Raw genomic sequence first — 27,688 nt, 5'->3', positions numbered from 1 at the left:
CAGTTCATATATAATGCACTGGACTATAAGGCACACCTGATTATAAGGGTGAATGACCTGCAGGTGGCAGACCTGTGCACAGTACAAGGCAGTTGTTGTCTGTAAGTACAGTTCATATATAATGCACTGGACTATAAGGCACACCTGATTATAAGGGTGAATGACCTGCAGGTGGCAGACCTGTGCACAGTACAAGGCAGTTGTTGTCTGTAAGTACGGCTCATATATAATGCACTGGACTATAAGGCGCACCTTTGATTTCTGCGAAAATCAAAGGATTTTACGTGCGTCTTATAGTCCGAAATATACGGTACATTATGTAGATTCCGCTTATCCACCTACAAGCTGTTCAGTTTATGAAAAACATAATGTCATAGAGTTTCCATTCATTGACAACAAGCAGGCTAGATTCATGAAAATGGTAAAGAATCAGTTAGACAGGGACAGGGGTGTCTGAATAGTATCCTTCTCATGAAGCTTAGCCATCAGCCGTAGACATTTTGGCTATACATTGGGGGTCCCAATATATTATATTATAAACAGGACTGGTGCTATTGGATTATATAAAGTTAATCTTATAATCCTGTTCCCAGGTATCCGTATCAGGATCAAATAGCGATCCTGGAAACTACAGACCTGTGAGTCTAACTGCTGTGGTGGGGAAAATATTTGAGGGGTTTATTAGAGATGCTATCCTGGAGTATCTCACTGTGCACAACCTTATAACCCAGCGTCAGCATGGGTTTATGAGAGATCGCTCCTGTCAGACTAATCTGATTGGTTTCTACGAGGAGGTAAGTTCAAGACTGGATCTGGGGGACGCTGTGGATGTTGTATATCTGGACTTTTCAAAGGCATTTGACACCGTGCCACATAAAAGGTTGGTATATAAAATGAGACTGCTGGGAATAGGAGAAAATCTGTGTATTTGGGTAAGTAATTGGCTTAGTGATAGAAAACAGAGGGTGGTCATTAATGGCACATTCTCAGATTGGGTTGATGTTACCAGTGGAGTGCCACAGGGGTCAGTATTGGGGCCACTTCTTTTTAATATTTTTATTAATGACCTTGTAGTGGGTTTACACAGTCAAGTTTCAATATTTGCAGATGATACTAAGCTGTGTAAAGTAATAAATACTGAGGTCGATAGTTTAGCATTACAGAGGGATTTGTGGAAGCTTGAAGGATGGGCAGAGAAATGGTTGATGAGGTTTAATGTAGATAAATGTAAAGTTATGCACTTGGGCCATGGAAACAAAAAGTATAATTATGTTCTAAACGGTCAATTACTTAGTAAAACTGAAGCTGAAAAGGACTTGGGGGTATTGGTGGATGGTAAACTTAATTTTAGTGACCAGAGCCAGGCGGCTGCTGCTAAAGCAAATAAAATAATGGGATGTATCAAGAGAGGAATAGATTCTCATGATAAAGACATAGTTTTGCCCTTATACAAATCCCTGGTCAGACCACACATGGAATATTGTGTACAGTTTTGGGCACCAGTGTATAAAAAGGATATAGTAGAGCTGGAACGGGTGCAGAGGAGAGCAACCAGGATTATTAGGGGAATGGGGGAACTAGAATACACTGACAGATTAAAAAATTTGGGATTATTCAGTTTAGAAAAAAGACGACTGAGGGGAGACCTCATTACAATGTACAAATACCTGAACGGACAGTACAAGGATCTCTCCAAAGATCTTTTTAAACCTCGGTCTGTGACCAGGACAAGGGGGCATCCTCTACGCCTAGAGGAGAGGCGATTCTACCATCAACATAGACAAAGGTTCTTTACTGTAAGAGCAGTGAGACTATGGAACTCTCTGCCGCAGGAGGTTGTTATGGCGGACTCTATGTACATGTTCAAGAGAGGCCTGGATGCCTTCTGGAGAGAAAAAATATCACGGGTTATGTGGATAAAACATTTATTTAATTCTTAAAGGTTGGACTTGATGGACTTGCGTCTCCTTCCAGCCTTATATACTATATATATACTATATACAGTGTGTCAGTGCAGAGCGGATTTTGATTAACGATTGTCCTGGGAATCAGCGTGTAGCTTATTATCATGGCGGGGGGTTAGTGATATATAGAATTACATCCAGCAGGTCGGCCGGCTGCTTGCTCTCATATATATTTTGTGTTTTAGGTCTAACGTCACTTAGGGCATAAAATCAGAAATTTTACACTTCCCACAGCTATGCTAGGAAAATATTTGGATGCTACAAGTTTGACTTATGTGAAGAAATAAGATGTAACTACAGAAATAGTGATAAATTAAAATACATTCTGGGTTACTGCTTAATGTCTAATGTTGGGGGAGAGAAAGATTGGTCATATTAAAGTACAACATGCCCAATTCTTTGTTCTAAAAAGCCATTACTAAAGGAGTTGTGTAGGGGCATAATCCCTCTGCCTAGGCTATCTACTACAATGCTACTACTGTATACACTGCAAATGAAACATAGAGTATAATCTGCTTCATAACTCTCTCAAGAAAAGCATTTGGGAGTGACATAGAAAACTTATTATGAGCTCCAGCAGTTATCTTTATGCCTATATCTCTTCTCTGACTCACTAATAAGCATCAGTAGGATCATATAGGACATTATAGAGAAGTACTGACCTAAACTGATGCAAACTAAGAATTTGGGATGAGATAGAATAATCACTAATAGCTCTAGAGTATAATCTGCTTCAAAACTCTGTCTCATTAATAGAGGAAAATTTAGGCTGCACTGATCAAGAAAAGCATTTGGGGGTAATATAGAAAACTTATTATGAGCTCCAGCAGTTATGTTTGTGCCTATACCTCTTCTCTGACTCATAAGCATCAGTAGGATCATATAGGACATTATAGAGAAGTACTGACCTAAACTAATGCAAACTACATATTTGGGATGAGATAGAATACTCACTAATAGCTTCAGAGTATAATTGGCTTCATAACTCTGTCTCATTAATAGAGGAAAACTAGGCTGCACTGATCAAGAAAAGCATTTGGGAGTAATATACAAAACTTATTATGAGCTCCAGCAGTTATGATTGTGCCTATATCTCTTCTCTGACTCACTCATAAGCATCAGTAGGGTCATTATAGAGAAGTACTGACCTAAACTGATGCAAACTAAGTATTTGGGGTGAGATAGAATACTCACTAATAGCTTCAGAAATCCCTTTCAGTACTCCCCTCTGTTTTAGAAGCATCAGCAGGGTCATATAGGACAATAGAGCAAAGTACTGCCCTGAACTGCTGTAAATACGGACCTTGGGGTGAGATACAAAACTTACAATTAGCACCAGCAGTCAGTGTCTGTGCCAGTGACTCTCCCCTCTCACTCAGCTCCTGCTACATTGTCTGGTGCAGTGTTAGGGATCCAGACACAATTGGTAACACCATTTTTAAAGGGATTTGTAGATCAGTAGGAGGTATAAAGGAGACTCTTTGGTGTCTGGTGTCTCTCATCTTCCTCTTGAGTGAGTGATTCAGTCGGTTTTATGTCTTTCAGTCAGTCGGGGCCGCTTTGTGTTTGGAGGTTTTTTTCATTTTTGCTTTTGTGCCTCAATGTGAAAGCAATATGTTCCGTTTTTCTTGTAAAGTAAAGAAGAGGCGAAGTGCTGAGCAGAGCGTCAGGGTCACCGCGTCTCATCTCCTCCTGCCTACCTCCACACAACAAGAGACAACTGTAGGTGACTTGTGATTGCAGCTCAGGGTGACGATTCCCAAGGATTTATCAGACGTGAGAAGGACAAAAAACTTTGGGCTGAGAAGGACATAAAAACCGAATCTATGTAGTACTTACCTGGTTTTACCTTCTTGCACCTTCTTCTGTTTGTTTGCTTAGCTGCAAAATCACATCCATGGCAGTTATTGGATGCATTGGTGATGTCAAATACATGGCAGTGATTGGCTGCAGTGATGATATCTTGTGTCCATGGCAGTTAGTGGCTGTAGTGATGATGTCATGTCTGTGGCAGTTAGTGGCTGCAGGGGTGTCATGTCCGTGGCAGTGATTGGCTGCCTTGGTGATGTTGCATATATGGCAGTGATTGGCTGCAGTGGTGATGTCATGTCCGTGGCAGTTAGTGGCTACAGTGATAACGTCATGTCCGTGGCAGTTAGCGGCTGCCTCGGTGATGTTCCATATATGGCAGCAATTGGCTGCAATGTCCATGGCATATCATGTCCGTGGCAAAAAGTGGCTGCAGCGATGATGTCACATCCATGTCAGTGATTGGCTGCAGCAGTGATGTCACGTCCGTGGCAGTCTGCATCCATAACAGAATATAAAGAAAACTCCTGCCACCAGGGGAGTGCCACTTTCCTAAATGTCAACCTTTAGGCTTCATTCCTAAAATATTCATCCAAATCCCTAAATTAGATATGAGTAAAAGACGCCATGGAGAGGAGCCACATCCGGACACTTCCAGATACATCACGTGTATGTCTTATGACATTGGGTGAATTTCAACCTCATCTAAAATGTATGTCCCTGGATTTTCAGGACAAGTCAAAACCAAGTCAAGCTGCCGGAAGGAAAACAGGCAACATGTCCCTGGAGGACCCCTAAGTGTAGCGCGGAGTTAAAAATATATGAGCCGCCGTGCTGTGTGTATACGGGGAATCCATGTGTCACGTTCACACTGCGCAGTCATCTTCATGGAGCCGGTAATGGGGTTAAACCTGACGTGAACCTGTCAGCGCCCCCTCCATCTCCTACATCCTTTATGACTGTTGCCATGGGTAACAGTAGGACTTGTTACATTGTTGCTCACCTTATATTTCTGCAATGTATTTATATAGTGGTGTAACCATTGCACTGCCGGATGTTATATGTCAGCGGTGGTGAACCTATGGGTGCCCGAGGTGGCACTCAGAGCCGTTTCTGTGGGCATCCAGGTTGTCGTCTCAGTACAGAATTCAGGGATTTAAAGAGAACCTGTCATTGGGGTTTATTTCACTAAACTACCAGTGATCTCAGGTAAGAAATGTCCTTTCTACAATTCCCTTTTTTGATGTGAAATCTCACCAATTCACCTACAAGAAAAATCTCCCACAAAGTCAGGAAAATATGACTCTTCTCAACTCATTTTCACATGAGATGAGTCAAGTTAAGTGGTGATGAATCGAAATGTCGTGTTTTTTTATGCCTGGATGGACATAAATATTTCTGGAATGTAATCTCACGGGGGCTGTGGCTTCCTCCATTGATGGTATTCGATTTGGGGTTTGAGCACCTGGACCTTCAGCTGCGAGCACCGACTGTATCTATCACCTCAGCTGATTTATGCACTGTGCACAGACGGGACCAGCCAGGACCTGTATCATAAAGGGGGAGTGATAAGCCGCCCCAGGTGCTCCGATGTGTAGCCCCCCAGACTCATTAGCATAATTGGTGTATAGAGGTATAATAAAAGAAGTCCTGAGAAGAAGAGTTCCTCTAGAGAGCCAGAGCTAGGATTGGATGAATTTATACTTATCCTACTCCAGTTCCCGGTTTTGCTCTAGTACAGTGGTGGCGAACCTATGGCACAGGTGCCAGAGGTGGCACTCAGAGCCCTCTTTTTGGGCACCCAAGCCATCAACATAGCACTCGACACAGAACTCAAAGAATCATCCTGCAGTCCCAGGAGACTCGAGAAATCCTGCTCTCAGGCTATTTTAAAGCAACACATTCTTGATTGCTTAGGGCTGCAGGAAGGGGTAGAACATGTGGAAAATGGAGGATTATCCTTAGAGCTCCTCTAGACCCCACATTTTTTCCTGTATAAGGGGGGCCATAGTCAAACAGTCAAAATTTGCCCTTCTTCTTTCAACTGTTTTGTTGTCCTCAAGAGGCCAATATGATTGAATGTTGTGGTAGAACAGGTAGCAATAAATTACTGTTTAAATTGCCGTGCTGGCACTTAGCAATAGATAAGTGTGTTTTGGTTGTAGTTTGGGCACCCGATCTCTAAAAGGTTCGCCATCACTGCTATAGTACATCAGGTAATTATAGGACCTTCTTCTGCTCATTGAGGGTCCTCCCCAGACCAGGTGACAACACAGGAAGTGAAGTCTCCTGCAAAGCATCCGATGGTCCAAGGAGCTCAGTCATCCTGTCATCCTTCCCAGAACTTCAGACCAGACACAGGCCCAAAAACCATAAGGAGTAAAGAAATGCAGGAATCGGGGGCTGGAACAAGTATCCTTTCGTTTTACTCTGACCCAGGCCTTCGCCTCATAGGGGTCTCCATAACCCCTTTTAATTTCCTGCCATGACATGGGGCTTCAGACACATCTGGGATGGCATTGGAGCTAATGACTTTGTGCCCAGATACATTAATTTTACTTTTTTCTCATAATTTGGTTACCCATAAACATTCAACTTATCCCGATTTTTGACATAATTTCATGAATTTTCTTCTTGTTGCTGTAATTATAATGTGGAGGAGCATCTCGTGTATCCTTGGACCCATCTGGCCTCATCATATATAGCACCTCCAGTACTGTAAGAAGGAGCCTGCATGTATAAATAATACTCCCCATGTACAGGACATCATTTATACTCCGGATATACATATTAATGACCAGTGTTTGTCGCCTTTCACCTCTGAAATGACAAGATCTCCAGCAGCCGCTGCCACGAGAAGATTCTCAGGCTCCGGCACCCGGTGACTCACGTTATAGAAATACTTAGAAGACGAGACCGTAAATGGAAGAATATCAGGAGTATATCGCACTTTATGACAATTCAAGAGGGTCGGAGAGCGGGTTCAGCTGTGAGAGCGCTGCCATCATTACTGGAGTCTAATAAGGCAGCACCAGGAGATGTGATGGAAGACGGCTCCTCATCGTCTATCCGGCTAATAGGCGGCTGCTCGGCCACATCTTACATAGAGGAGATTCCTCCTGGAACGGGAAGACGTTGCTTATTCTCCAGTTTACCACCTGCTGTAGGGGAGAATAATGGGAGGTCACAGCAGTGCACAAAACCCAGGTATTGGGGCTCATTTACTAAGGGTCTGAATGCCGCACTTTCCCAAATATTTCCGTACCCACTGTAAGCCATCTAATCTGCTCGCGGTACGTTGTAGAGAAATACTTGTAGTATTTCTGTCCTTTATGACATTTCTGTCAAATAACCATTTAAATCCATATGTTAATGAGGCAGTTGGTGCCCATGGGCGTGTCCATAGCATTCGGAGCACTGCAATTGCCATCCGGAACACAGGCCTCTCTTGTGAGCTTTGTCTTGTGATAGATATGGGAAAACACTGGTAGGTTAGGGGAATTATTTATTCAGGAATAGCAAGCAGCGCTCCGGGAGCTGAAGACAGGCAGCGGGAGCACCAACTGCCTCATTAGCATACAAAATAAACTGGGAATATCCTGGAAATTACATGGTAGACAGAAATATTGAAGGGAGGCTAGAAATCACAATGTATTTCTCTTTAACATGATGCCAGCAGATGATAATGCTTGACGGAGGTGATGGTTACTTTAAGGCTATATTCACACACATATACGTCCCCATACATGGCAAAGGGGGCACGACCATATATCCCTATGGAGAGGGGTGGGGGTGAACGTTACGGCGTGCAACGTCTATGTGAATATAGCCTAAGAAGGAGAAGCCCGGCTGTGATGGCACAGCAGCTCACCTGACCCCATTCCACTTGTGATGTCACTGTAACCTATCTGACAAGAGGAAACACTATGTCACAGAACATATCACTGTAGCCTGTGATGTCATATAAGTTAAAGGAAATCCACCATCAGAATCCATCCTGATAAACTCCTCCTTTCCTTACGGTTCGCTAAAAGGAAAACTCTACGGCAACGTTGTAATTATATGTTTGTATTAATGTTTCCTGATAAAAAAAATTCTGTGTGAGTTATTTACTAGAGAACAAACAAATATCGCTGATAAAATATTCATTTACTAAATATTAAATATTAATTGGCGAAACTCAAATTAGATCCACCGCACAATGTGAGACGTTAAAGTGAGCGAGGGCTCCGCCATTAGTGCCGCTCCTGTCCCCTCCAGTCGTGTCATCGCCTCTTTGTGGCAGTTATTACTTTGTGACGTTTATGTATATACATTGTAACCACTTCCATAGACGGATGAGATGAATCAGGTTATTATGGACCCCCCCCCCCCAGGGTTACACCCAGAGCCGGGAACAGGCATCCGAAATAAATGAGGGCTGCAGAGTCTTCATTGGTAATTGCAGACAATAAGACATGAGGGATTGTTACCTGGATGGAGTCCGGCGCTCAGGGACCGCAGTGTTAGGAGAGGATTAGATTATCTGCGCTTTATGGACTCACTAATTAGAAGAGTCGCGGTGAGTGATGAGGGATTGTATACAGGCGGCCGGCAAAGTGTAGTAACATGTCCTAGCAATGAGGCCCCGGCATCAGATCTATCCACATCATCACTTATAGGTCATAAAGCTAATACAGGCGGATGCCTACTTATGGACACTCAACTTACAGACGACCCCTAGTTACAGACGACCCCCCTGCCCCCTGTGATGTCTGGTGAAGTCTCTGGATGTTACTATAGTCCCAGGCTGCAATGATCAGCTGTAAGGTGTCTGTAATGAAGCTTTATTCATAATCCTTGGTCCCATTACAGCAAAAAAATACAAAACTCCAATTGTCACTGGGACAAAAAAAAATTTGTCTGGAACTACAATTATAAAATATACACTTTCAACTTACATACAAATTCAACTTAAGCACAAACCTATGGAACCTATCTTGTACGTAACCCGGGGACTGCCTGTACAGGTTGAGGAATTAAAGGAAATCAATCAATGATCTACTTACTTATAGATCCAGGCACTGGGACTGTGGTATCTTTTTATATTTGTTTTCCATGGCCTCCATCCTTCTAAAATCAACTATTAAAATTATGCTAATGAAAGGGTTCTTGGGGCTGTTACCAGAGTCCCTCCGTGCTGTAGCTTCAAAGGTTGTTACACTGTCTCTCCTCCCCCTGCTCCGTTATCACTTTCCCCTCCCTCTGGCAGATATAATCTCGTACAGTGGGAGGGAGGAAGTGCTCCTGCACAGTGTAACAGCTTGTGTAGCTACAGCATGGAGGGGCTTTGGTAGTCCTGCAGACTCATTAGCATAATTTTAAACATGGGGTCACATTTATCACTTTTGTGCGCCTAAGTGTGGTAGTTGCGCCTAAATTCTGGCGCACTGTTTTGCCAGAATTATCACAAGCTACAACCATCTGTGATAAGTATATTTTCTGCCTCTTATTAATCACTTTACTTTAACACAGTTTAGGCGCAATGTTAGATTCGGGCTCTTACATGTGATCCTGCTACAAGCTCCTCTCTGCTTCTCCCACAGCCCAGAATGAAGATAACACTCACAGCAGCACCCAGGTGTGTGACACCCAGCACCCAGTGACCTCCTCAGCAGGGGCTTCTCCTGGAGGGGATCCCCCAGTGCTGGTCTCCTGCTGCACCCCTGTAATTCTGCACAATATCCCCCTCAGACACACTGGTGATACTGTGCAGAATTACATGGGGGACACTTGTCTGTAGTATCTGCAAAGTTCTGCAAACTTCTCTTCTCTCTTGCTGTGAGCTCAGGTTTTGCAGAATATTTTGTAAATAGAAGGTGATGAACTGTAAATAGAGTCTGCAGCTCCTGTCTGTAATGTATCTAATTGTATCTATTGGGCCACATTTATCACTTTTGTGCGCCTAAGTGTAGTAGTTGCGCCTAAATTCTGGTGCACTGTTTTGCCAGAATTATCACAAGCTACAACCATCTGTGATAAGTATATTTTCTGCCTCTTATTAATCACTTTACTTTAACACAGTTTAGGCGCAGTTTAGGCGCAATGTTAGATTCGGGCAGTTACATGTGATCCTGCTACAAGCTCCTCTCTGCTTCTCCCACAGCCCAGAATGAAGATAACACTCACAGCAGCACCCAGGTGTGTGACACCCTGCACCCAGTGACCTCCTCAGCAGGGGCTTCTCCTGGAGGGGATCCCCCAGTGCTGGTCTCCTGCTGCACCCCTGTAATTCTGCGCAATATCCCCCTCAGACACTGTGCAGAATTACATGGGGGACACTTGTTTGTAGTATCTGCAAACTTCTGCAAACTTCTGCAAACTTCTCTTCTCTCTTGCTTTGAGCTCAGCATTTTGCAGAATATTTTGTAAATAGAAGGTGATAAACTGTAAATAGAGTCTGCAGCTCCTGTCTGCAGAGTATCTCATGTATCTATTATATGTTCCAGTGTCTGCAGAGTATCTAATGTCTGTATTATCTGTACTAGTGTCTGTAGTGTATCTAATGTATCTATTATCTGTTCTAGTGTCTGCAGTGTATCTAATGTATCTATTATATGTTCTAGTGTCTGCAGTGTATCTAATGTATCTATTATATGTTCCAGTGTCTGCAGAGTATCTAATGTATCTATTATCTGTTCTAGTGTCTGCAGAGTATCTAATGTATCTATTATATGTTCTAGTGTCTGCAGAGTATCTAATGTATCTATTATCTGTTCTAGTGTCTGCAGAGTATCTAATGTATCTATTATATGTTCTAGTGTCTGCAGTGTATCTAATGTATCTATTATATGTTCCAGTGTCTGCAGAGTATCTAATGTATCTATTATATGTTCTAGTGTCTGCAGAGTATCTAATGTATCTATTATATGTTCCAGTGTCTGCAGAGTATCTAATGTATCTATTATATGTTCTAGTGTCTGCAGTGTATCTAATGTATCTATTATATGTTCTAGTGTCTGCAGTGTATCTAATGTATCTATTATATGTTCTAGTGTCTGCAGAGTATCTAATGTATCTATTATATGTTCTAGTGTCTGCAGAGTATCTAATGTATCTATTATATGTTCCAGTGTCTGCAGTGTATCTAATGTATCTATTATCTGTACTAGTGTCTGCAGAGTATCTAATGTATCTATTATATGTTCTAGTGTCTGCAGAGTATCTAATGTATCTATTATATGTTCCAGTGTCTGCAGTGTATCTAATGTATCTATTATCTGTACTAGTGTCTGCAGAGTATCTAATGTATCTATTATATGTTCCAGTGTCTGCAGAGTATCTAATGTATCTATTATATGTTCTAGTGTCTGCAGTGTATCTAATGTATCTATTATATGTTCCAGTGTCTGCAGAGTATCTAATGTATCTATTATATGTTCTAGTGTCTGCAGAGTATCTAATGTATCTATTATATGTTCTAGTGTCTGCAGTGTATCTAATGTATCTATTATATGTTCCAGTGTCTGCAGAGTATCTAATGTATCTATTATATGTTCTAGTGTCTGCAGAGTATCTAATGTATCTATTATATGTTCCAGTGTCTGCAGAGTATCTAATGTATCTATTATATGTTCTAGTGTCTGCAGTGTATCTAATGTATCTATTATCTGTTCTAGTGTCTGCAGTGTATCTAATGTATCTATTATATGTTCTAGTGTCTGCAGTGTATCTAATGTATCTATTATATGTTCTAGTGTCTGCAGTGTATCTAATGTATCTATTATATGTTCTAGTGTCTGCAGTGTATCTAATGTATCTATTATATGTTCCAGTGTCTGCAGAGTATCTAATGTATCTATTATCTGTTCTAGTGTCTGCAGAGTATCTAATGTATCTATTATATGTTCTAGTGTCTGTAATGTATCTAATGTATCTATTATATGTTCCAGTGTCTGCAGTGTATCTAATGTATCTATTATATGTTCTAGTGTCTGCAGTGTATCTAATGTATCTATTATATGTTCCAGTGTCTGCAGAGTATCTAATGTATCTATTATATGTTCTAGTGTCTGCAGTGTATCTAATGTATCTATTATATGTTCTAGTGTCTGCAGTGTATCTAATGTATCTATTATATGTTCTAGTGTCTGCAGAGTATCTAATGTATCTATTATATGTTCTAGTGTCTGCAGAGTATCTAATGTATCTATTATATGTTCCAGTGTCTGCAGTGTATCTAATGTATCTATTATCTGTACTAGTGTCTGCAGAGTATCTAATGTATCTATTATATGTTCTAGTGTCTGCAGAGTATCTAATGTATCTATTATATGTTCCAGTGTCTGCAGTGTATCTAATGTATCTATTATCTGTACTAGTGTCTGCAGAGTATCTAATGTATCTATTATATGTTCCAGTGTCTGCAGAGTATCTAATGTATCTATTATATGTTCTAGTGTCTGCAGTGTATCTAATGTATCTATTATATGTTCCAGTGTCTGCAGAGTATCTAATGTATCTATTATATGTTCTAGTGTCTGCAGAGTATCTAATGTATCTATTATATGTTCTAGTGTCTGCAGTGTATCTAATGTATCTATTATATGTTCCAGTGTCTGCAGAGTATCTAATGTATCTATTATATGTTCTAGTGTCTGCAGAGTATCTAATGTATCTATTATATGTTCCAGTGTCTGCAGAGTATCTAATGTATCTATTATATGTTCTAGTGTCTGCAGTGTATCTAATGTATCTATTATCTGTTCTAGTGTCTGCAGTGTATCTAATGTATCTATTATATGTTCTAGTGTCTGCAGTGTATCTAATGTATCTATTATATGTTCTAGTGTCTGCAGTGTATCTAATGTATCTATTATATGTTCTAGTGTCTGCAGTGTATCTAATGTATCTATTATATGTTCCAGTGTCTGCAGAGTATCTAATGTATCTATTATCTGTTCTAGTGTCTGCAGAGTATCTAATGTATCTATTATATGTTCTAGTGTCTGTAATGTATCTAATGTATCTATTATATGTTCCAGTGTCTGCAGTGTATCTAATGTATCTATTATATGTTCTAGTGTCTGCAGTGTATCTAATGTATCTATTATATGTTCCAGTGTCTGCAGAGTATCTAATGTATCTATTATATGTTCTAGTGTCTGCAGAGTATCTAATGTATCTATTATATGTTCTAGTGTCTGCAGAGTATCTAATGTATCTATTATCTGTTCTAGTGTCTGCAGAGTATCTAATGTATCTATTATATGTTCTAGTGTCTGCAGTGTATCTAATGTATCTATTATATGTTCTAGTGTCTGCAGAGTATCTAATGTATCTATTATCTGTTCTAGTGTCTGCAGAGTATCTAATGTATCTATTATATGTTCTAGTGTCTGCAGTGTATCTAATGTATCTATTATATGTTCCAGTGTCTGCAGAGTATCTAATGTATCTATTATATGTTCTAGTGTCTGCAGAGTATCTAATGTATCTATTATATGTTCCAGTGTCTGCAGAGTATCTAATGTATCTATTATATGTTCTAGTGTCTGCAGTGTATCTAATGTATCTATTATATGTTCCAGTGTCTGCAGAGTATCTAATGTATCTATTATATGTTCTAGTGTCTGCAGAGTATCTAATGTATCTATTATCTGTTCTAGTGTCTGCAGAGTATCTAATGTATCTATTATATGTTCTAGTGTCTGCAGAGTATCTAATGTATCTATTATATGTTCCAGTGTCTGCAGAGTATCTAATGTATCTATTATATGTTCTAGTGTCTGCAGTGTATCTAATGTATCTATTATATGTTCCAGTGTCTGCAGAGTATCTAATGTATCTATTATATGTTCTAGTGTCTGCAGTGTATCTAATGTATCTATTATATGTTCCAGTGTCTGCAGAGTATCTAATGTATCTATTATATGTTCTAGTGTCTGCAGAGTATCTAATGTATCTATTATCTGTTCTAGTGTCTGCAGAGTATCTAATGTATCTATTATATGTTCTAGTGTCTGCAGAGTATCTAATGTATCTATTATATGTTCCAGTGTCTGCAGAGTATCTAATGTATCTATTATATGTTCTAGTGTCTGCAGTGTATCTAATGTATCTATTATATGTTCCAGTGTCTGCAGAGTATCTAATGTATCTATTATATGTTCTAGTGTCTGCAGAGTATCTAATGTATCTATTATCTGTTCTAGTGTCTGCAGAGTATCTAATGTATCTATTATATGTTCTAGTGTCTGCAGAGTATCTAATGTATCTATTATATGTTCCAGTGTCTGCAGAGTATCTAATGTATCTATTATATGTTCTAGTGTCTGCAGAGTATCTAATGTATCTATTATATGTTCCAGTGTCTGCAGAGTATCTAATGTATCTATTATATGTTCTAGTGTCTGCAGAGTATCTAATGTATCTATTATATGTTCCAGTGTCTGCAGTGTATCTAATGTATCTATTATCTGTTCTAGTGTCTGCAGTGTATCTAATGTATCTATTATATGTTCTAGTGTCTGCAGTGTATCTAATGTATCTATTATCTGTTCTAGTGTCTGCAGTGTATCTAATGTATCTATTATATGTTCTAGTGTCTGCAGTGTATCTAATGTATCTATTATATGTTCCAGTGTCTGCAGAGTATCTAATGTATCTATTATCTGTTCTAGTGTCTGCAGAGTATCTAATGTATCTATTATATGTTCTAGTGTCTGCAGAGTATCTAATGTATCTATTATCTGTTCTAGTGTCTGCAGAGTATCTAATGTATCTATTATATGTTCTAGTGTCTGCAGTGTATCTAATGTATCTATTATATGTTCCAGTGTCTGCAGAGTATCTAATGTATCTATTATATGTTCTAGTGTCTGCAGAGTATCTAATGTATCTATTATCTGTTCTAGTGTCTGCAGAGTATCTAATGTATCTATTATATGTTCTAGTGTCTGCAGTGTATCTAATGTATCTATTATATGTTCCAGTGTCTGCAGAGTATCTAATGTATCTATTATATGTTCTAGTGTCTGCAGAGTATCTAATGTATCTATTATATGTTCCAGTGTCTGCAGAGTATCTAATGTATCTATTATATGTTCCAGTGTCTGCAGTGTATCTAATGTATCTATTATCTGTACTAGTGTCTGCAGAGTATCTAATGTATCTATTATATGTTCCAGTGTCTGCAGAGTATCTAATGTATCTATTATATGTTCTAGTGTCTGCAGTGTATCTAATGTATCTATTATATGTTCCAGTGTCTGCAGAGTATCTAATGTATCTATTATATGTTCTAGTGTCTGCAGAGTATCTAATGTATCTATTATATGTTCTAGTGTCTGCAGAGTATCTAATGTATCTATTATCTGTTCTAGTGTCTGCAGAGTATCTAATGTATCTATTATATGTTCTAGTGTCTGCAGTGTATCTAATGTATCTATTATATGTTCCAGTGTCTGCAGAGTATCTAATGTATCTATTATATGTTCTAGTGTCTGCAGAGTATCTAATGTATCTATTATATGTTCCAGTGTCTGCAGAGTATCTAATGTATCTATTATATGTTCCAGTGTCTGCAGTGTATCTAATGTATCTATTATCTGTACTAGTGTCTGCAGAGTATCTAATGTATCTATTATATGTTCCAGTGTCTGCAGAGTATCTAATGTATCTATTATATGTTCTAGTGTCTGCAGTGTATCTAATGTATCTATTATATGTTCCAGTGTCTGCAGAGTATCTAATGTATCTATTATATGTTCTAGTGTCTGCAGAGTATCTAATGTATCTATTATATGTTCTAGTGTCTGCAGTGTATCTAATGTATCTATTATATGTTCCAGTGTCTGCAGAGTATCTAATGTATCTATTATATGTTCTAGTGTCTGCAGAGTATCTAATGTATCTATTATATGTTCCAGTGTCTGCAGAGTATCTAATGTATCTATTATATGTTCTAGTGTCTGCAGTGTATCTAATGTATCTATTATCTGTTCTAGTGTCTGCAGTGTATCTAATGTATCTATTATATGTTCTAGTGTCTGCAGTGTATCTAATGTATCTATTATATGTTCCAGTGTCTGCAGAGTATCTAATGTATCTATTATCTGTTCTAGTGTCTGCAGAGTATCTAATGTATCTATTATATGTTCTAGTGTCTGCAGAGTATCTAATGTATCTATTATCTGTTCTAGTGTCTGCAGAGTATCTAATGTATCTATTATATGTTCTAGTGTCTGCAGTGTATCTAATGTATCTATTATATGTTCCAGTGTCTGCAGAGTATCTAATGTATCTATTATATGTTCTAGTGTCTGCAGAGTATCTAATGTATCTATTATATGTTCCAGTGTCTGCAGAGTATCTAATGTATCTATTATATGTTCCAGTGTCTGCAGTGTATCTAATGTATCTATTATATGTTCTAGTGTCTGCAGTGTATCTAATGTATCTATTATATGTTCTAGTGTCTGCAGAGTATCTAATGTATCTATTATATGTTCCAGTGTCTGCAGTGTATCTAATGTATCTATTATATGTTCTAGTGTCTGCAGTGTATGTAATGTATCTATTATATGTTCTAGTGTCTGTAATGTATCTCATGTATCTATTATATGTTCCAGTGTCTGCAGTGTATCTAATGTATCTATTATATGTTCTAGTGTCTGCAGAGTATCTAATGTATCTATTATCTGTACTAGTGTCTGCAGAGTATCTAATGTATCTATTATATGTTCCAGTGTCTGCAGAGTATCTAATGTATCTATTATATGTTCTAGTGTCTGCAGTGTATCTAATGTATCTATTATCTGTACTAGTGTCTGCAGAGTATCTAATGTATCTATTATATGTTCTAGTGTCTGCAGTGTATCTAATGTATCTATTATATGTTCCAGTGTCTGCAGTGTATCTAATGTATCTATTATCTGTACTAGTGTCTGCAGAGTATCTAATGTATCTATTATATGTTCTAGTGTCTGTAATGTATCTCATGTATCTATTATATGTTCCAGTGTCTGCAGTGTATCTAATGTATCTATTATATGTTCTAGTGTCTGCAGAGTATCTAATGTATCTATTATCTGTACTAGTGTCTGCAGAGTATCTAATGTATCTATTATATGTTCCAGTGTCTGCAGAGTATCTAATGTATCTATTATATGTTCTAGTGTCTGCAGTGTATCTAATGTATCTATTATCTGTACTAGTGTCTGCAGAGTATCTAATGTATCTATTATATGTTCTAGTGTCTGTAGTGTATCTAATGTATCTATTATATGTTCCAGTGTCTGCAGTGTATCTAATGTATCTATTATATGTTCCAGTGTCTGCAGTGTATCTAATGTATCTATTATATGTTCTAGTGTCTGCAGAGTATCTAATGTATCTATTATATGTTCTAGTGTCTGCAGTGTATCTAATGTATCTATTATATGTTCTAGTGTCTGCAGTGTATCTAATGTATCTATTATATGTTCTAGTGTCTGCAGAGTATCTAATGTATCTATTATATGTTCTAGTGTCTGCAGTGTATCTAATGTATCTATTATATGTTCCAGTGTCTGCAGAGTATCTCATGTATCTATTATATGTTCTAGTGTCTGCAGTGTATCTAATGTATCTATTATATGTTCCAGTGTCTGCAGAGTATCTCATGTATCTATTATATGTACCAGTGTCTGGCTGAGCTCTGCTGCTAGAAATGAGCTGTTCTGCACAGGGGCTCAGTGCTTTCTTCTCAGATAACGCCACCTTCGGGCTGGAGTGTTTTTGCGCCCGTTTTTGCGCCTAAATGCAAAAGTTGCAAGTGATGAATATCATTAGGTGCAGCAAAACATCTGGAATTGAACGATAGATGAGGGAAAGCTGGTTATTTTTGCTGCGCGGCTAATTTGACGTTTAATCGCAAAAATGGCGCAAAAACGGTGCGCCTAAACGAAAAGGCGCAAAAACAACAGAAAAAACAAGTGATAAATGTGGCCCATTGATTTTAGAAGGAAGGAGGTCATGGATAACAAATATAAGAATATTATCACAGTCCCGGTGCCTGGATCTATAAGTAATGTCCCTGGTTTATCAGGATTCTGATGGTAGTAGAAGCAACACAGTTTTGATGTCACAGTAGCCTCCATGACTTGTGATGTCACTGTAGCCTCCATGACTTGTGATGTCACTGTAGCCTCCATGACTTGTGATGTCACTGTAGCCTCTATGACTTGTGATGTCACTGTAGCCTCCATGACTTGTTATGTCACAGTAGCCTCTATGACTTGTGATGTCACTGTAGCCTCCATGACTTGTTATGTCACAGTAGCCTCTATGACTTGTGATGTCACTGTAGCCTCTATGACTTGTGATGTCACTGTAGCCTCTATGACTTGTGATGTCACTGTAGCCTCCATGACTTGTGATGTCACTGCAGCCTCCATGACTTGTGATGTCACTGCAGCCTCCATGACTTGTGATGTCACTGTAGCCTCCATGACTTGTGATGTCACTGCAGCCTCCATGACTTGTGATGTCACTGCAGCCTCCATGACCTGTGATGTCACTGTAGCCTCCATGACTTGTGATGTCACTGTGGCCTCCATGACTTGTGATGTCACAGTAGCCTCCATGACTTTATACTAACCTGTGATTTCACAACAGACTATTTGATGTTTACTTGTGATGTGCCCCATCTCAGGGTTGCCCCTACCAGTCCTGCCCCCCCTATAATTACCAATAACAAGCATTAAATCTAAGTATAAGTTGTCTCCTCTCTTAGCGATGCGCCGCTCAGTGTGGAGGCAATGGGTTCACATTACCGAGACCTGACAGTAATATGGAACATCCAGCGCCTCGGATACAATGGCCGCCTCATTGCTCGCTTTTTACGACGATTGCTTCCACTATCGGATTCTTTTCAGGATAAATATTTTGCAGAGACTCAATCAGAGGCAGAAATATTCAAATAGAGGACATTGCGGGAACAGATAGATTCTCCTCCCGACTTCTCCAATCTAACAAGATTGCAGGAGGGAAAATTCATAAATCATATATGTGGGTAATATTGCGCTCCAGTTTCTAAATTACTTTCCGTTCCTCTATGCGGCTTATATTTATCTCACCCCTGAACTCTTATTTATTGCGGATCCCAGCACCTGGGAGAAGTAATGGATGACATTCATGCATATTAAATGGAGACGCTGCAGATTCTTGTGTTGGATGGGATGAGGGTCACTATTTGTCCTCGACCTTCCATGACCTTTCGTGTTGGGGACTCCTTGGCGTTCTGTCATATAATTAAAAGGGTTGTGGTAACGTCTTTCCATGTGTCTTGTTAAAGGGAGCCCCCGCCCCCCATCTGAGGATGTTGTCCTATACATTTGCCCCACATTACTGCTACATTTCCTCACCCCACCATCTCTTCTTTACTGGTGACCTTACTCGTCCTTTATCCTGAATCTTTTGCCTATTCAATACACTCCTCAACCTCTACATTGCGCTATTACTCGTATCCGGCTCAAACCACATGGTGCATGCGCCACTCTGGACTCTACCAGCGCATGCACAGTGAGCAGGACTTTGTATGCTTTGCGCTAGACCACCACTGTGCATGCGCTGGGAGAGTTTTTAGATGCGTGGAGTATGATGTATGAGCCGGAATACAAGCATAGGCAATGGCACCGGCTGCCAAGGTAGAGGTGTGACAACAGCCTTTCTGCCTTACTGTTATTTTTGGAGCAACTAAAGGGACATAAATTATTGCAGAGGTAAGTTGGGGATGTGGGGGAATGTACAGACCAGTGCCTATCCATTATATGCCCAGTCGGTGGAGTTAGACTTCCTGAAAGAATATTAATTTCTACCCCAATAGTGTTTATTACTGGGGAAGTTGAATGGTAACCAATACAGCAGATGTTGGCCCTCGGAGCTTTCTATATGGGCACCCAGACCATCAGTAGGACTTGACGCAGGCCAGGGCATTCTACATTCAGCAACACATCCTTGGGTGCCGGGGACTAAAGACGAGCAGACTTGATATATGCACCAGGGCTCAGTGTTTGGGTTTGGCCACCCAACCCGGACGTATTGCCGGATTAGTAGCTGAAAAGCCAATCTGGCAAATTAATGCACCTATCAATTATCCATGATTATGATTTTATGATTGGCTAGGGGGGGGGGGTATTACGGGATTGGTGACCAAACACCCAAAAAGGCGAATGAACACTCCTAGCAACTTGCCATGACTATGAATTTGCCAGATTACCACCAATCTGTTCAGCCACCGATCTCGCAATACGTCCAGGTCGGCCGACTAAACCCGAACATCAAGTCTGCTCATCTCTATCTGGGACCACAGGGGGACCCAGGAGATGTGAATAGAGCTGGTACCAAGGACCAATAAGTTACTGAGTTCAGTTCCCACTTTGCGATAAACAACTGGGTTACCTTGAAGATTGGGCAGGTTCACCATCACTGTCCTGTAAAGGTAATAGGGAAATTTAAGTGATCTTGCACTTTTTATAAGGGGTTCACAAACATTACAGAAAAACAAGCATGAATACAAGAGACAAAACTAGACTGGACTGGCCCAAGTGGAAAAAAGACTCTGCCCAGCAGGGCTCATGATCTATACAGGAAGGCTAAGAGGAGACATCTGGTGAGGAGCATAGAGGAGGGGTTATTGTATGTTTCCGGTTATGGGTGAAGGTTTGGAGGTTGGGGGGCAGGCTGATATGTTTTGGTAGAGAGTTGCAGGGTGATACATAGGAAAAGTCCTGGAGGGGGTATTGAGAAGATCAGAAAGTAGGAGGGTCAAGCAGAAGATTTTGGGGCACATTTACTTACCCCTTCGTTTGACGCCACCGATCCGGAGTGTCCGACGAGGATTCGGAGCTGTCGCGATTCACTAAGATTGTCCAATTTCCTGCATGTGTCGCTTTCCCGCTGAGGTTCCCGGAGTTCACCATCTTCTTCCCGGGGCATGTAAGTGCTGATCTTGTGACACAATTTGATTTTTAAATTCCGCGGTATGTCCGAATCCATCGGGTTGTCCAACGGCCACGGCTCCTGATTTGTGTCGCATGAAAGTTGGCTCCGATGCACCACAATCCGATCGCGTGCGCCCAAAACCAGGGGCAATTCAGCGCAAAATGGAGAAATTCGGGAAACCCGACGGAAATGTGTCTGACAGACTCTTAGTTAATGTGCCCCTTTGTGAGGAACAGAGATTATAGGTGGGACAGCCCTGGGAATGGATGGGTTGTAGACTATATTTATTTCTCAGTCCTTCCAGAACTTCTAGCTAGAGACCTAACTACTGTGATCGATCTCCTGCTCCCTTCTCCCCCTCTCCTCTCTGCAGACTTTTATCTACTATGACACTGTATAGTAAAACTAATTTAATGAATGAAGAAGAAACCAAGTAAGTGGAGAAGGAAGTATTTCCTTCAGGGTCAAACTGGGCCCATTGGATAAAATTTTTCTGGGGGTCCACCCTCTATCACACCTTATGAAATGGACCTGAGCATCCTCCAAATTGACTTGTCTTCTGATGAACCTATCGTGTCTAGTATTGGATTAGAGCCTGGGCCCACCGGAGGATCCTCAGGGACTCTGCTGGGCCAGTCAGACACTGAATCCCTGTCATAATAAATACATAAGAAATATAAGTTTCTTATATTCAGATTTGCTACTACTTTGTGCAAATATTGAGATGTTAAATCTGAAAGCAGCAGAAATGCAATCACAAAATAAATAGCAATCCTTATTTCCATGGATTATCATGTGGCTATTCAATCTATAGAATATTCCGGCATGGTCCCTATTGGATACAGAGGCGCTGAGTGTTACACTGTTGCACCCTACAGAGAAGCGTCTCATTTGAGGCCACATTTTGATGACGTTGATATTTAGTATCAATAGAAAAGACAGATTTGGATAGGTTTTTGCTGATGTTAAGATCCTGTGGGACATGTTAATATCTCCGTTGTACAAATGTCTGTATGCGCCGCCATAAAATCCGCCAGATGAAGCCATACATCAACATCCCCGCACCAGGACAGGGGACATAAATTTTCCTTATGAGAATTAAGGATTGTGAAATGAAGAGGGCCAACATTTAGTGAAAAAAAAACTTAAAGGGATGTTCCACCTGAAGTCAGCAGATAATAGAGCAGCCGTGTTGTTGTGAGATGAGCAGATTGTGGTCATTGACTAATTATGTCATTATTTATTGTGAGATAAGGAATGTTATGTTCTAGTTGGGAGAATTGTTAGAGTTGATACCTTTGTGTATTTTGTTAGTAGCAGCAGAACTGGCAAATATGGATTCATATTACAGGATTGCAGCTTCTCCAAGTGCAATGGGGGGTGTCCTCACACTGCTGTGCTCTGTGCTCTCTGCAGCTAGTGTTATGTATTGTCCCTGGAGAGATGTGTGATCAGACCTCACACTGCTGTGCTCTGTAGTCTCTGCAGCCAGTGTTATGTACTGTCCCTGGAGAGATGTGTAATCAGACCTCACACTGCTGTGCTCTGTGCTCTCTACAGCCAGTGTTATGTATTGTCCCTGGAGAGATGTGTAATCAGACCTCACACTGCTGTGCTCTGTGCTCTCTACAGCCAGTGTTATGTATTGTCCCTGGAGAGATGTGTAATCAGATCTCACACTGCTGTGCTCTGTGCTCTCTGCAGCCAGTGTTATGTATTGTCCCTGGAGAGATGTGTAATCAGACCTCACACTGCTGTGCTCTGTGCTCTCTGCAGCCAGTGTTATGTACTGTCCCTGGAGAGATGTGTAATCAGACCTCACACTGCTGTGCTCTGTGCTCTCTGCAGCCAGTGTTATGTACTGCCCCTGGAGAGATGTGTAATCAGACCTCACACTGCTGTGCTCTGTGCTCTCTGCTGCCAGTGTTATGTATTGTCCCTGGAGAGATGTGTAATCAGACCTCACACTGCTGTGCTCTGTGCTCTCTGCTGCCAGTGTTATATATTGTCCCTGGAGAGATGTGTAATCAGACCTCACACTGCTGTGCTCTGTGCTCTCTGCAGCCAGCGTTCTGTATTGTCCCTGGAGAGATGTGTAATCAGACCTCACACTGCTGTGCTCTGTGCTCTCTGCAGCCAGCGTTCTGTATTGTCCCTGGAGAGATGTGTAATCAGACCTCACACTGCTGTGCTCTGTGCTCTCTGCTGCCAGTGTTATGTATTGTCCCTGGAGAGATGTGTAATCAGACCTCACACTGCTGTGCTCTGTGCTCTCTGCTGCCAGTGTTATATATTGTCCCTGGAGAGATGTGTAATCAGACCTCACACTGCTGTGCTCTGTGCTCTCTGCAGCCAGCGTTCTGTATTGTCCCTGGAGAGATGTGTAATCAGACCTCACACTGCTGTGCTCTGTGCTCTCTGCAGCCACTGTTAGGTATTGTCCCTGTAGAGATGTGTAATCATTAATTTGTGTATATTGTAAGTAGCAGAAGTACTTTGAAATATAGATTCATATTTCAGCATTGTAGCTGCTCCAAATGCACTGGGGAAATGTCCTCACACTGCTGTGCTCTCAGCTCTATATGTATTGAGCATCGCCACAACCCCTCCCCTATGCTCTGAGTAAAATCTCCAAAAGCCCTCTGCTGTATTACTATAGGATTCATTTAGAGCAAAGAAGAGCAGCTGTTAGAAAGCTCAGTGCAGAGAGATAAGAGCACAGCAGTGTGAGGACACTCCCTTAGTGCACTTAGAACAATCCTGGATTAGTTACAATCCTGGAATATAAATTATTTTTTCACAGTCCTGCTGCTACTATAGAATGATGGAGCCGCTTAATTGATTGTGAGGTACAAAAGACCCCATAGTCACGATGAGTGGGCATCCGGGGATCAGCTTTTACCTCCTAATCTTATTTTAAGATACACATTGTGGATAGAGGGCACTCATAGGAATTTTCCAGTTACTCTGCTGTGCTCTTAGCTCTCTACTGACAGTTTTATGTTTTTTCCCTGTAGAGATGTGTAATCCTACTTTTGTGTATGTTGTTAGTAGCAGCAGGACTGTGAAATATAGATTAATATTCTAGAGTTTTAATATTGTAGGGTTTAGCTGGGACATTTCCTCACATTGCTGTGCTCTAAGCTCTCTGTTGACAGTTTTGTGTATTGTTCCTCTAGAGATGTGTAATCCTACTTTTATGTATGTTGTTAGTAGCAGCAGGACTGTGAAATATAGATTAATATTCTAGGGTTTTAATATTGTAGGGTTTTAGCTGGGCCGTGTTCTCACATTGCTGTGCTCTTAGCTCTTTGCTGACAATTTTATGTATTGTCCCTGTAGAGATGTGTTATCCTACTTTTGTGTATGTTGTTAGTAGCAGCAGGACTGTGAAGTATAGATTAATATTCTAGGGTTTTAATATTGTAGGGTTTTAGCTGGGCCGTGTCCTCACATTGCTGTGCTCTTAGCTCTCTACTGACAGTTTTATGTATTGTCCGTGTAGAGATGTGTAATCCTACTTTTGTGTATGTTAGTAGCAGAAGGACTGTGAAATATAGATTAATATTCTAGGGTTTTAATATTGTAGGGTTTTAGCTGGGAACTGTGCTCACATTGCTGTGCTCTTAGCTCTCTGCATTGAGCTCATCCACTACCCTTCTCCTCTGCTCTATATAAAAGTTGTTGCAGGCTTCTGGTTGGATACTACAGCTATAGCTCAGTGCCGTAATGAGGAGCTGGCAAGAAGTACAGCATTTCTAATATATAGCGTCACTATCCCCGAAGGAATGATGAGATTGTTAATAAAACCGCCAAATTGTCCATGAACTAGAAATGTCGCCCTGACCCTTCATATCCCCCCCCCCCCTCGCAGGTACTTACCCGTCTATATGTCACCCCCTCCCCCAACCTCCTGCACTGCTAGTAATGGACACACTAGAGAGATTATAGCAAATTCATTGCAGTAAATGTTCTCCGAGACCAAATTAGTTTTTTTTTGTCCAATTAATGTCCTGAAAGTGAGGATGAAGTAGCCGAGCGATTCCGAGAAATGAATCTTACGAGATTTAATGGCGGGATAAAAACCGCTCAAGTGGTCGGTAACCGCTCCCTCCGTGTAAGAGACGGTAATTTTATGTGCTCTTCTCAGGAAGCGCTAAAAACATTAAGCATCTCATATTAATCAGAATTTCAAAGGGAAATTGTCTCTCTCACATATTTCACAAGTTGCCTCCCCATTTACCGCAAATATCTACATTGTCTCGATGCATCTTATGGGAAAAATGAATACATTTTTCTAATACTTCTAAATATCGAGTGTATGCAGTACTGCTGATGCAGAGTACTCCTACACAGAATAGTGAGGTACAAGATCTCCCTTTAAGTTCCTGCATCCTTGTCTGCAATTCTGCAGAACTTTCTCTGTCTCTCTCTGCACCTCAAGCGGTGCCATGGACTCCTCTGCAGCTCTTCCCCCACCTTCTGCATTCTAGACATTTTCTGCACAGCAAAAATCTCTTTCTGCTCACATAGAACAGACTATACACATCATGTAACTGTTTCACTGCTTGTTTCTACTATTTATTACATGCTGCATGTTCCTCCGTGTGAAAAAAAAAAACTTGCCAGGCTAGTCAGAATTAGTTTGTGACTCTTCTACAATATTAGGGAAAGCTGCAGCAATTATTCAATGTTCCACACAAAGTTGCAGGAATTTGCGGCATTCTACAACTTTTACCTTTCCAAAATCAAATACAGTCCTCACTGATTTACAGAAAAATTTGCCTGTGGAAGGTTTTTTTCTTTCTAGAATCAGAATATAATATTCATAATTTACCACCTCTATCACGTCAAGAGGGTGAGAAAAAGCCAACTTACCTCTTCCTGAGATACAAAAAAAAAAAAAAAAAAAAAAAAAAATATATTAAAAAATAATAAAGGTTTAGAAAATGTACAAATAACACTAGAGTCTTCCTCTCATTAGATCACAGTCGTCCTGTAGCCACGAGTTTGCATTGTGAAGGATTACAGAAGACTGGAGGCAAAATAGCGCCACCTGGCTTCACATTATTAGGAAATATGAGTCGCGGTAAGAACCTGCAGGCGTCCGCATTGGGCCTCCGTCACTTTTCCTGCAGCGTCTTTCCGTCCAATGTATTGTGCAAGGTTAATGTTTTGTGCAATGTTATTCCAATATAAAAAAAATATAATAATCATTAAAAAACCATAAACAGAAAGAAAGCAGTAAAACTGCAATAAGCAGAGGATAAACTTTTCTAATGAGGCTCCTCTCCGGGGACCCGGCCAATGCAGAACTGCTGAATGGGAATAAAATCCGGCTAATCGCTGAACATTTTTCACTCTGGAATATTTATTAGAGATTTTTTTAAAGGGCTTAAGGTGCGATATAAAGCTCTAGATGCCTTAAAGGGGAGGTCCAGTAAAATAAAAAATCACAAGAAGGGGGTTTGTTGGAATTTGGGGGTTTGAAAAAAAAAAAATCACATCCTTACCCAGGTCTAACTCCGGGTTCTGGTGCTGGTCTGGTAAGTTGGGATTTCAGCTCTGGACTATCTATCTATCTATCTATCTATCTATCTATCTATCTATCTCATATCTATCTATCTATCTATCTATCTATCCATCTATCTATCTCCTATCTATCTATTATCTATCTCCTATCTATCTATCTATCTATCTCATATCTATCTATCACCTATCTATCTATCTATCTATCTATCTATCTATCTATCTATCTATCTCCTATCTATCTCCTATCTATCTCCTATCTATCTATCTATCTATCTATCTATCTATCTATCTATCTCATATCTATCCATCCATCTATCTATCTATCTATCTCCTATCTATCTATCTCCTATCTATCTATCTATCTCCTATCTATCTATCTATCTATCTATCTATCTATCTCATATCTATCTATCTCATATCTATCTATCTATCTATCTATCTATCTATCTATCTATCTCATATCTATCCATCCATCTATCTATCTATCTATCTCCTATCTATCTATCTCCTATCTATCTATCTATCTATCTATCTATCTATCTATCTCATATCTATCTATCTATCTATCTATCTATCTCATATCTATCTATCTATCTATCTATCTCCTATCTATCTATCTATCTATCTATATATCTATCTATCTATCTCCTATCTATCTATCTATCTATCTATCTATCTATCTATCTCATATCTATCTATCTATCTATTATCTATCTATCTATCTATCTATCTATCTATCTATCTCCTATCTATCTATCTCCTATCTATCTATCTCATATCTATCTATCTATCTATCTATCTATCTATCTATCTTCTATCTATCTATCTATCTATCTATCTATCTATCTATCTCATATCTATCTATCTATCTCCTATCTATCTATCTATCTCCTATCTATCTATCTATCTATCTATCTATCTATCTATCTCCTATCTATCTATCTATCTATCTATCTATCTATCTCCTATCTATCTATCTATCTATCTATCTATCTATCTATCTATCTCCTATCTATCTCCTATCTCCTATCTATCTCCTATCTCCTATCTATCTATCTATCTCCTATCTATCTATCTCCTATCTATCTATCTCCTATCTATCTATCTATCTATCTATCTATCTATCTATCTATCTATCACATATCTATCTATCTATCTATCTCATATCTATCTATCTATCTATCTATCTATCTATCTCCTATCTATCTCATATCTATCTATCTATCTCCTATCTATCTAACTATCTATCTATCTCATATCTATCTATCTATCTCCTATCTATCTATCTATCTATCTATCTCATATCTATCTATCTATCTATCTATCTCCTATCTATCTCCTATCTATCTATCTATCTATCTATCTATCTATCTATCTATCTCATATCTATCTATCTATCTATCTATCTATCTATCTCC

The 27,688-nt window shown here is 39.8% G+C and overlaps 1 protein-coding gene across 1 annotated transcript in view; it reads left to right on the top strand.

Moving 5' to 3' along the window:
- THSD7B (thrombospondin type 1 domain containing 7B) overlaps positions 1 to 27,688 on the top strand; it is a 445,789-nt gene that overhangs the window by 203,950 nt on the left and 214,151 nt on the right. The window lies entirely within an intron of this gene.

This window comes from Engystomops pustulosus, chromosome 8 (assembly GCF_040894005.1).
Source record: "Engystomops pustulosus chromosome 8, aEngPut4.maternal, whole genome shotgun sequence".
NCBI lineage: Eukaryota > Metazoa > Chordata > Amphibia > Anura > Leptodactylidae > Engystomops > Engystomops pustulosus.
This window is presented reverse-complemented; position numbering and strand designations above follow the sequence as displayed.